Source organism: Lissotriton vulgaris, chromosome 4_1 (assembly GCF_964263255.1).
Source record: "Lissotriton vulgaris chromosome 4_1, aLisVul1.2, whole genome shotgun sequence".
Lineage (NCBI taxonomy): Eukaryota > Metazoa > Chordata > Amphibia > Caudata > Salamandridae > Lissotriton > Lissotriton vulgaris.
The window spans coordinates 148,994,807-149,005,870 of NC_141691.1; positions in this window are offsets into that span (position 1 = coordinate 148,994,807).

Here is an 11,064-nt window from a genome sequence, read left to right on the forward strand (position 1 = left end):
ACACCGGTCCGCAATTGGCTTGTGTATAGATCCGCATAGAAGTACCGAAATTGATCATTGATACGGCGTTGCTCATATTCCAATTGTCCTGTTGCAGACACCAGTGCCAAAATGGGCACGCATCTTGGAGTGGGGTCCGCTAACCAGGCCAACAATGTGCCCACCTTGTCTCGCTCTGCATGGGCACGAGCCAAGTAAGCTTTATGATCGAAGCACCGTAGGCGCTCTACCCCCGCAGCCACCGTCTCCTTCTGGGTTAGGACCATCTCTCGCGATCCCGATCCCTCCGAGTGAGACTTCTCAGCATCTCGTAAAGTCTGTTCACTCGCTTCTACCTCCTGCAACAGATGCTTCCGAACTCCCACCCATTTGGCAATACATATTCCATGGACCACCACCTTGAAAGCGTCCCATTCAAGAGCCGCTGTTGTGGCAGTGCGCGCGTTCTCAAAATAGTGTTCCACCCCGTCCCTCAACTCCGATCTAAAAACCTGATTCTCCATCATCTCTGGTCCCAACCTCCAGTGAGGGATCTTAGGGCGCTCCGCCTTCCAACAGAAGTTCACCAGTAGCGGATTGTGGTCCGATATGGTTTGTGTCAGATATTCGCTGCTAGCCACCAAAGGTGCCAGGCTGGAACTACACAATATTGCGTCCAGTTGGACATGTAGGTCATGCAACGACGAATAATGGGAATAATCCTGATCACCTAGGTGCGGTGCTCTCCAGATATTGAGGAGTCTCCAATTGTCTTGCCAGCGTGCACGAGCCCCTGCCAGTTTATTGATCGGGGCGGTGGGTGGGACCTATCCATGGATACATCAGCTACTGAGATGAAGTCTCCCCCCCAGTAATACTGGAGTCGTAAAATCCGCAAGTACAGAAGACAGTCCCCAAGAAGGACGCCTGGTCTACATTGGGAGCATAAATACTGCAGAGGGTAACCTCATGCCCATAAAGGCGGCCACGAACCGCCACATAGCGACCCTCTGGGTCTACCAGTTGCTCCAGCTTCTGGAAAGGAATCCCAGCTCTAATCCAAATCAGGACCCCTCGCGCAAACGCTGAATAAGTGGTATAGTATAACTGTCCGCGCCATCTGCGCTGCAGGTCAAGCCCCTCCGACTTAGGTGTCTCTTGTAAGAGAGCCTCCTGCGCGCCCCTGCGAACCAAATAAGAGTGTACCTTATATCTTTTTTTTGTTTTAATATATTTTTATTGGGATAGTGGAACAGGAAGGACAAAGAAAATTCATACAAAATCACAGATTATGAACATGATCATAGCTCTCATTAAAGTTAATATAGTTTACACTTGATCTGCAGTCAAACCATACACATTGGGGTGAATAGAAAGTTACAGGATAGATCATATTCTAGCCGCCCTCCAATTAGTAACCGGGGCCCATAGTCGTTCCCCCCCCCCCCCCCCCCCCCCCCCCCCATCTCACGTTTCCTTATTCCTTTCAATTCCAGGACTCAATATTGTGAATCCCCAACAGTCTGGAGAGCCACATCTGAAAGGACTGGGCAGTCACATCCCTCCAGCCTGCGGAAATCAGGATTTGAAGTACTGCGACTGATATAAACTCTAAAGCCTCTTCATCCTTCCCCAGGCTCAATTTTGAATCTGTACCAAACAACATCAACATTACCCCAGGGCAGGCTAATATCTCCTGGATAAGGGGGTCAATGTACAGGGCAAAGAGAATCTGGGAACAGGGGCAGCCCTGATGCGTCCCTCTCGATGTCTATTACCCCCGATTTCTCACCCATAATCGTAACTCTAGCTACCGGGTCAACGTACATTGCCCTAAGGGCTCCAATGATTTTAGAACCAAAACCTCTACCTACCAGGACATCCCAAAGAAAGCTCCAGGCTACGTGGTCGAAAGCTTTCTCCGCGTCGAGCAGGATCATGGCGATCTCCCCCCTCCCCCCGCGGCAGCCCGGGCATCAAACTAACTTATTGCTCTGATTATATGGTCAGTTGTACACCGACCATGGACGAACTCATGCTGCCACGGGGAGACAAGACCACCTATGACCCCGCTCAACCGTTTAGCCAAAATTTTAGAGTATAATTTAATATTTGAGTTTATTAATGTTATAGGGTGGTAAGATCCTAGTTTTTCCATCGGCTTTCTCTTCTTATGAAAGATTATAATGTTTGTTTCTCTCCAGGAATCCGGGACCACCCCTGAATACAGAATCCCGTTAAATAGATCTAACAAAAGTGGGGCAATTTCGGCTTCAATAGTTTTGTAAACTTCCAGGGGAAGCCCGTCTGGGCCTGAGGCCTTTCCAGGGGCTAATTCCCGCAATGCAGCTAGAACTTAATTCAATGTAATGTCCTTATCTAATTCCTCCTTGCTTTTTCCTTCCAATCGAGGGCCCTTATCACAACAATCCTCCCTCGAATTTCGACCTGGTGCTTCATATTCATAAAGCCTCTGATAGAAGTTCCCAAAAGTCCTAAGAATATCTTTCACTTCGGTGTATTCTTTTCGATCTTCTTCAATGCGGGTTATAACATTCTTAGCTTTTGCCTGCCTTAACCGGAGGGCAAGAGCTCTCCCTGCCTGCTCCCCGGTTTCATATCTTTTGGCCCAAGAAGACTGAAACTCCCCTATAGCCTGCTGTGTGACTTCCTTTTGCAGAGCTGCTTTCACTACTAAAAGTACATTTAAGCTCTCAGTACTGTCCCCTCTCGTGGCTATATCCCTTACATGCTGTTCTTCCACTCTCCCTAGTTTCAGCATTAAAGTGTCCACCTGACTCCTGTCTTTCCTTCTAAGCCTTGCAGAACAGCTTATGGTCTCCCCCCTTAAAGCCGCCTTGAATGTTTCCCATACCATGTTCCGAGAGGTAATGTATCTGTTTGCGGAAAAAACTCAGTCACCCATTTTTTAAGGTGGTCGCTAAACCTTCTATCGGCTAGAAGTTTTTTTTCAAAAGACCAGGGATTTCTTTTCCTTTCCATACAACCCACATCATAAGATAATATTAACGGGTTATGGTCCGAAACTAACCTCAGGAGTTTGATACCAACTTTTGATAGCTCGGATGAAGAGATAAGGAAATAATCCAGTTTTGTATATCTCTGGGCTGGGTTGGAAAAATAACTGTAGCCATCTTTCAGAGGTTGTTTGACTGCCCAAACGTCCTGTAAACCGTGAGCCAATAAGGGCCTGTACTGACCGAAAAACCTTTGGTTACCGTCCTGCATGTGGTGTTAAATTACCCCAATCAGCCCACATATTGAAATCGCCCGCTACTGTTACAGGAGAGGACCACCCAACTAGTTTAACTTCAAGGAAATCAAACCTCTCAGGATCGTCCTGGTTTGAACCATAGATTACGCAAAGTGTAAAACCCAGTTCCAATTCTGCTATTACCCATCTGCCATTACAATCTGCTTTTACTTTCTTAGCCTTTCCCAAAGATGTTCGAATCGGGATTGCAACTCCCCGGATTAGAAGTCCATGTCGAGCATGCCACTAGTTCAAAACCACTAAGAAAAAGCTGGTTGCGCTTAGCCCAGGGGAGATGAGTCTCCTGAATACACAAAATGTCACTTCTCTCATGTTTTACCAAATATGCCAATCTCTGCCTCTTTTTCCAGTCGTTCAGGCCCCCCACATTAATAGTACAGATTCTGTTTGCCATTCAGTTGAGCTACAATTTCAAAAAATAAATCCTTAATCAACTTGTTTGTCATCATGCAACTACCTTTTCCTACACTGTACCACTTCCCCTTTTCCCCATTTTTCTCATACCCCAAACACCACCCTCAGCATGCCCCCCACCACCTCCCCCCCCCCCCCCACCACTCCAGAAACCCCTCTGCCCCCCCCACACTCCCTACTCTGCGAGGTGCTCAGACCTGGTCTGTGCGAGTGATGGAGTGCGGTGACAGCAGTGAGGACAGATTTATACTTATCTGTTGTCCAAGTCTAATTTAGAGCCCCAGAAAACCTGAAGAAAAAAAAACAATAACACAAAAAATATGAATGTCAGACATTGTCCTGGAGCTATCCTGCCTCTTAATTTTCATCAATCTCACCCAGCCATCGAGCAAGCCTAACTAAACACAGAGAGTGTCTAGGTATTCTTTCGCCTTAATCTCTGAAGAGAAGAACAGGGTCTTCCCAGTAATTATTTTCAATTGAGCCGGGTTTATCAAGAAGGCATGCAAGTTTTTGTCCTGAAAGGGCTTTATCATTCCTCTCAGCCGCCACCGTCTCTCAGCTGTTGTGTGGCAAAAGTCTGGCCATACGAAAAATGAAATCCCTTCAACGTTCCGCTTTGCATTTGGCCTTGCTAGATCCGATATGGCTTGCCTCAAAATAAAGTAAAAAAAAAAAAATCAGAACTGCCCTTGGCTTATCCCTCTCCTTAGTGTTCCTTTTCATTTTGTAGGGGGTACGATGAACCCTTTGCACCTCAGTGGACCAGTTCCAATAACTCAATTCAGGAAATGCCTGCCCAAATAATTTTATGATGAATGCCCTGATGTCGGACCCTTCGGCCCCCTCGGGAATTCCCAGTACTCGCAAGTTGTTCCTGCATAACCAGTTTTCCATTTCCTGGAGCTTCCAGTGTATGTCAACCAGTTGCGCGTGTTGTGAGTGGGCATTAGAAACAGCCTCCGCAACATCAGTTTCTGTTGAAACAATCCTGTCCTCGAGATTCGCCACTCTGTCACTGGTATTGGTGCAAGCCTTTGACAACTTCCTGACTACGCCCTGCATCTTTTTCATAGCTGCATGGGCTTTTTGATTGTCTTCGCTGCTTTCTTCTCTATGGGCTATAATTTCCTGATGTATTGTCTCTAAAAGCAACATCTGGGCAAACTCTTTGGAGGCAGATCAGAGGGATGATCCCAACTTAATTCCTGCTGGGTTGCTGTCGGGCCCTTGTTTGTTACTCCAGATGCTTTTAAGGGAGTGGCTGGTTGATCCATCTCGGGGTCGCTCTCGGAGTCTAAATAAGAACATACTTCCTCCTCCTCTTCGGACCACTCTAAGCCATCTGAAGCCGAGAATAAAGCCTTGCTTGGGACACTCTTTCCCATCCCCGGTTCCTTCCACAGTTCCAATTCCACTAGTAGGCAGGTCATCGCCCCCCGCTTCTGCCTTCTTTGAAATTTCCAGATCTATAGCTCCTAGGGCCACCCCCGAACTGGTATCTAAGGTTGTAATTTCCAATTCTTGGGAGCTGTCTGCTTGCGGACCAACAGTTATAGGGTCAACAATACACTCTGGAAGTGTATCCACATTATTTGGGGTTACCCCAATGTGGGAGGGCAGGTCGGATATACAGACGCGGAGGCTGAATATATTGGCGAACAGCACTTTTATTGTCAGGAAACAAGGTTTTAGGTTTCACAACGGGTTCCGCACTTCCTCCCGCGGCACCAAGTTCTCCAGTATTGAAAGGATTAGCCGTGGTACTCTATGTTCCTCCCTCTTCTTCCAGTTGTTGTTGTTCCTGGGACGATAGGGTCTCCGTGGTGTTGTTTTACCGGAGGTACCGAGAGGGAAAAAGAGAAAGGGGCCGTCAGTGGGACTGTTGTTTCAAAACCCTTGCTCCTACACCGGAAGGTAGTGCACGAAAATGGGGACGGTGAAGGGTTGTGAATAAAGGCATTGGAAGTGGCAGATAAAGGGGTAGGTAGTGAATTTGTACGAAATGAGGATAAGAATTTAGTGGAGGTATAGTCATAGACCAGACACAACTAACCCCAAGATAAGCAACCAAGTGATACTGTCGGGTACTGTTTTCTCACGGGTGAACGTTTCGGTTTCCCCTTTAATAAATTCCACCCACCACCCACAGGTTTACACTCTACCACCCACCTCCCGCAACACAAAACAATTTCCCCAAATGGGCTTCGGTTCAATGTCACTCACCGGCCCCGCCGTAACTCTCCTGAGTCACGTCACGCTCTCCAGCCTCCTCCGGGGGACACCACCACCACTCCTCCGTCCAGCGGTCTTCGGTTTCCCCCGCCTCTTCTCCACGCTCAGCAACGCTGTCTTGACTCTCGGCGTTCAGCTCCGGCTCCCGGCTAAGAGATTCGGCGTCCTCCTCGTGGTCCGTCTCAGGTCCTGCCTCCTCGACGTTCTGCGACCTCGCTTCCTGTGTGGCGTCTGTTTTTATTCGTCCCTTTTCTGTAGCGCCTCCTCTAGCCGTTACCTCACGCTGTGGAAAGAGAGGAGAGATATAGGTCTTCGTCCGTGTTTCTGGTGAGACGTGATGTAGCCTTGTTCGTGCAGGGGCGTCTGGGCTTTGTAGTCCAACCCTATCAGGTGTTCCGACAAGATCTTTCTCACACCCAACTGCTCCTGTGACTCTGCAGATCCCGCCATTACCAATTGTCGCCTCCTCCTCCACTTGTAAGTCGTCTCCCTGTGGCGCTGTATCTAACATTGTGTGGGATGCCATAGAGATAGGGGGGCTGCTGCCGTCAGCGCTGCCAACATGGGATTCCTGCCCTGCTTCTATCTCCGCAGCAGCCTTCCCTGGGACGCTACCCACTATCTTTGGAGCGTCCTCAGTCCCCCCTCTCCTTACCAGATTTCGAAAAAACAGGTCGGCAATAGATGCTGTCACTAGTCTGGTCAGGGCTCCGGTCTGCTGCAGTTTCTTTCGTTGCGCTCCTCGGCTGGGGGTGTATGTGCTCCAACGAGCTCTACCATGCCTTCTTCGCGCTGCTTCCTTTTCCCCGCCGCAGCTTTGCTCGCTGTGTTCACTTTAGGGGCCAGATTTTGCTCGCTGTGTTCACTTTAGGGGCCAGATCGCTGAACGATGCAGAGCTCTTCCACAAGGGCTGTATCTGCTCACCTGGAAGCCACTTCTTGCAAACCCTTACGCCGGGACGGAAACCAGAGCTCTGGACAGCCTCTGACCTCAGCCGAATGCACTGCCGGGCCTTGCTCCGCCCTCCCACCGAGTCTCGTCGTCTCCACCTGGGCAATAGGAGGGTCAAAGCTCCCGCTAAGTCCCGCAGCAGCTGATTAGCAGAACCATGGCAAGAAAGCACTATTTGCACCGTTTGCATGCTTCGCGAAAAACTCAGTTTGCTCTGTTAAGTTACTTCGCAAAGCACTCCGTTTTAAGCACTATGAAGATGCGGCAACAGGGCGGGTGTCCGAGGCCATGTCTGACGCTTCAGGGCTCCGGTCCAAGAGTCCTCACTGCTCTGCCGCTCCAGCCACAACTAAGCGGCCGCCATCTTGCCTCCTAGAGTGTACCTTATATCTACGCCTTGTTGAGTGTAAATGTAAATGTACAAGTATTTATATAGCGCAAATCGCCCACATCTATGCGCTTGCTTAGGGAACCCGTCCTGGTATTCCCCTGTGAGATACCCCGGCAGGGTATCCACAAGGTGAAAGCCAGGCATCCCGCCGCGAGGGGCCGTTGTGGAGATTAAGCAAGCTATTGCCCAGAGTCGCAGAGTGTGAACCCGTGAGTCGAGTAGGCACCGGAGCGAGAATTATCGAGTCCGTGGAATTATTGAGCCCAACCCCCGTCGGGGCGGGGAATTGAACCCTGGTCCAGGCCCGATCTCAGCTTCCGGGTCTGCCGCCTCTAACCCCTGAGCCACACTTCTCCACTGTGTAATCCCCGAACATTCCAGGTTATACATTTACCATCAGGTGATGGACCAGTAACAATGATTAAACAGCCACCAGCGCCGACCCCCGGCAACTGGGCGGTAGCATCCTCATACGTATACTCGACAGCAATATTCCGTCAAGTACTCTCACTGGCAGGCAAATTCCATTAACTAAACCAATCCCATCTCCCAACTCCCTCAACCCACCCAACACATCACCCACCCCCCCAGGAACAGGCACTAACATAGTGAATCCCATCCAAACTACCCCACAGATATGCCCCATACAAAATTAATGCAAAAACCACAGTTGATGGACAGAATGCAGAACAATGTCATACATTCACCCCAGTACAGAGATCTGTGCCCAAATCCATCGTTTTCTTACACTCCACACCACCCCAGTTCAGACAAGGCCATACAAAATTAAGGCACAGTAACTAATACCATCCGGTGGGGGTTGGAAAGAGCCTAAAGGATGACTTGCGGGTAAGTCTATAACACCACCAGTTGTCTCCCCCATGATCCCCCTCAGATACCATACCTCCCTGGTCCCCCCAGGGTCCCCATACCCCTCAACATCACCCCAGTCCTAGGCGTACTGCTTTGCATTCCCAACACCCCTCTTTACTAATATTCCAGTGCCAACCATACACAAAATTAGAAGTCTCAATGCAGCGCCTCTACCCACTTCAGGCATCCTTCAGTCTCGCCAGATCTCTACATCCCTCCTCCAATGAACAAACACTGCAGCTCCCCATTACAGGGCAAAGTGCTCAGACCCACAGCCAGCACAGTCTACTCATCCAGCAGTCCATCCACTGTCCCATGAGTGGCCGTTGGTAGGTGCTGATCGTCCGACCCATAAGTCTCCGCCTCTGAGTGACCCTTATCACTGCCGAGATCTGATGCCTCCAGCGTGGTCCTCTGCAGTTCACCAGAGATCACTGACACTGCTTCCCGGGCTCCTTTATGCTCTACAGCCGTTTGCGAGATCGATGGTCTCCGCAGGCCCCGCCTGCGACGCCGCAATCTTTGCGACCTACGAAGCTGAGAGTCAGCAGCCAGCTCCAGCATCCCCGCAACTTGGCCATTCTTCCCCGCTCTGTACAATTCCAACCCACACATCCTCCGGCGTGTCGTGAAAGTGGGCCTTTCCGTCTAGTTCAATGCGTAACCTGGCTGGGAAGAACAGAGTATTGAATTCCCTCCGCCCGCAATTCCTTCACAGCTTGGAAGGAAATGCAACGTTGGTGCGTGTCGAACGAATAGTCTGGAAATATAGTAACACTACTGTTGTCCACCTGGTAAGGACCGTCACTACGGGCCCTCCGGAGAAGCAGGTGGCGATCTCGAAAGTGCAGCAGGCGCGCCACCACCGGCCGTGGCGGGCGACCCTTTAACGGTGGTTTCGATGGCACTTGGTGTGCTCGTTTCAAAGTGTAAAACTTAGATAGCCCGTTAGGGGCCACCACAGTGTGCAGCGAAATTTCTAAGTAGGTCACCATGTCCGACCCCTCAATTTTCTCCGGCAGGCCCACCACGCGAATGTTGTTGCACCTGTTCCTGCCCTCCGCATCCTCGGCCCTCCGCTCAAGCACCGTGAGTCGATCCATGACATCTGTCATTGACTTTGACAGCGCGGTCTGTGCAGGGCCCAACTCTTGAAGTGTAGTTTCGGTCTGTTTCACTCGGTCCACAAGTTTCGAGTGGTCCGCTCGCAGCAAAGCCAGTCCCGTTGTGGCCTGCGCAATGTCCTGCTGGAGAACAACTAGAGTGTCTGTCCATTTGGAGCTGTATCCCAGGTTCCTGCGGGATTTTCTGCTCATCCCTGTTCTCCTGGGGTGGGGACTCGGCTCCCGATGGTTGGGGGTCTTCCTCCTTCTTACTGCGAGGCTTGCCCATAGTTGCGATCGTGAAGGTACTGCAACCTTGCACAGCAGTGAACCCTTCCCCCTCCGTTCAAATTCTGCCCAGTGCCGTGCCGCAGGGCCGCCTCTCAAAGCCTCTCACCACTTCGCTGGGCAGTTCAGGCCCAGTGTTCCGTGTCAGCGCTCCCAGCCGCTCTTACTCCGATCCAAGGTGCTTCAGATCTTGTCCCCTGCCCTCGGCCCTAAACTGCGGGTGAGGCGGGTGTCTCCGTGAGAAAGGGGGCCCCCCCGGACCCCATCTTACTACCCGTCCTCCGTTGATCCTCCCGACGTGGCTCTTCCCGCAGGGTTCAGCCACCATGCACGCGCTCACAGCGGGGGCGAGGGAGGGGCTCCCTGGGAAACGCTCAGGCCGGCCGCACCATGCTCCCAAGTCTGGCAGCTCCCAGAGTGCCCTGCAGTCCCTGTAGGTCGGGCCGTCTGTTCAGTCCGTCCCACGTCCCGCAGCCCTCGCCCCGCAGCGCCCACTCACCTCCGCCCGAGGCTTCACGCCACCTAGCTGCTCCACTGCTGTCCCGATTATCGTCCTCTGGGGGGGGGGGGGGTTCTTCGCTCTGCACCACAGAGCCTCGCCAGCCACAGTACGCCTTTGTCCGCGGCACTAGCTCCAGCCGGAAAAGACTGCAGTGAGCGGAGCCATTTTGTGTTCTTTTGCAGCCGGCCCCCTCCTTTCTTCAAGGGGCCAGCACGACCAGTCCACAACCAATTTCGGGCAATGAACTATGCCCCTTAGCTCTCCCCCCCCCTCCCCCACATTGGCTCTTCCTGGGGGCCTGGGAGGTACCGCATTCGGGAGAAATGCAGGGGATCGGGTGCGGAGCTCCGTGCTCACGCAGCCTGTCCCATTGGCTCTTAAGCCACGCCCCTTAGTACGACCTTCATGACCAAATTGAGCAGCTTGCACCTGAAAACCTGAAACGTAACTGCAGGTCACAGCTCTCCAAAAAGAGCAGCCTGAAAAAAATATACCCTTTTATTTTTTTTAGGGCTCGGCCTATGTCCCAAAAAAGTGGGCGTGGCCTAAGAGTCCTTTTCTGAGGGCTTAGAAAATCGTACCTACCAAATTCCAGAAAGCTCGTGATTTTTCCTGTTTTTTTTGTTTTTGCCAGCTGCATGGCAATTGGCCCTCGCATGCGTGTGTTTTTACAAGAGAGCACGCAATAGGCCATAGGCGTTAGAGTTGCTCTGCCTAGTGCATATTCCGTGCGGACACGCGCGGCAGAAGGGCATATTTCTTCAATTACCAGCTGTCATGGCCTGCGGTAATTGAAGACAGATGCTCGGCGCGCGTGCACCACTCTCCAGTTTGTTTTATTTCAGCTGTGTGTGTGTGTGTGTGTGTGCGCGCGCATGCTGGCTCCCGGCCCAATCTTGTTTGTGTAGTGGAAAGCTGAACACGATGACTGCGCAGCCACCCCGGTTGCACTCGCCCCAGGCCCCCCTTGCCTATGTAACCTTTTTTTCTTGTGCTGGAGAGTCTGTCATTTATTGCAGTATTTTACCCCTA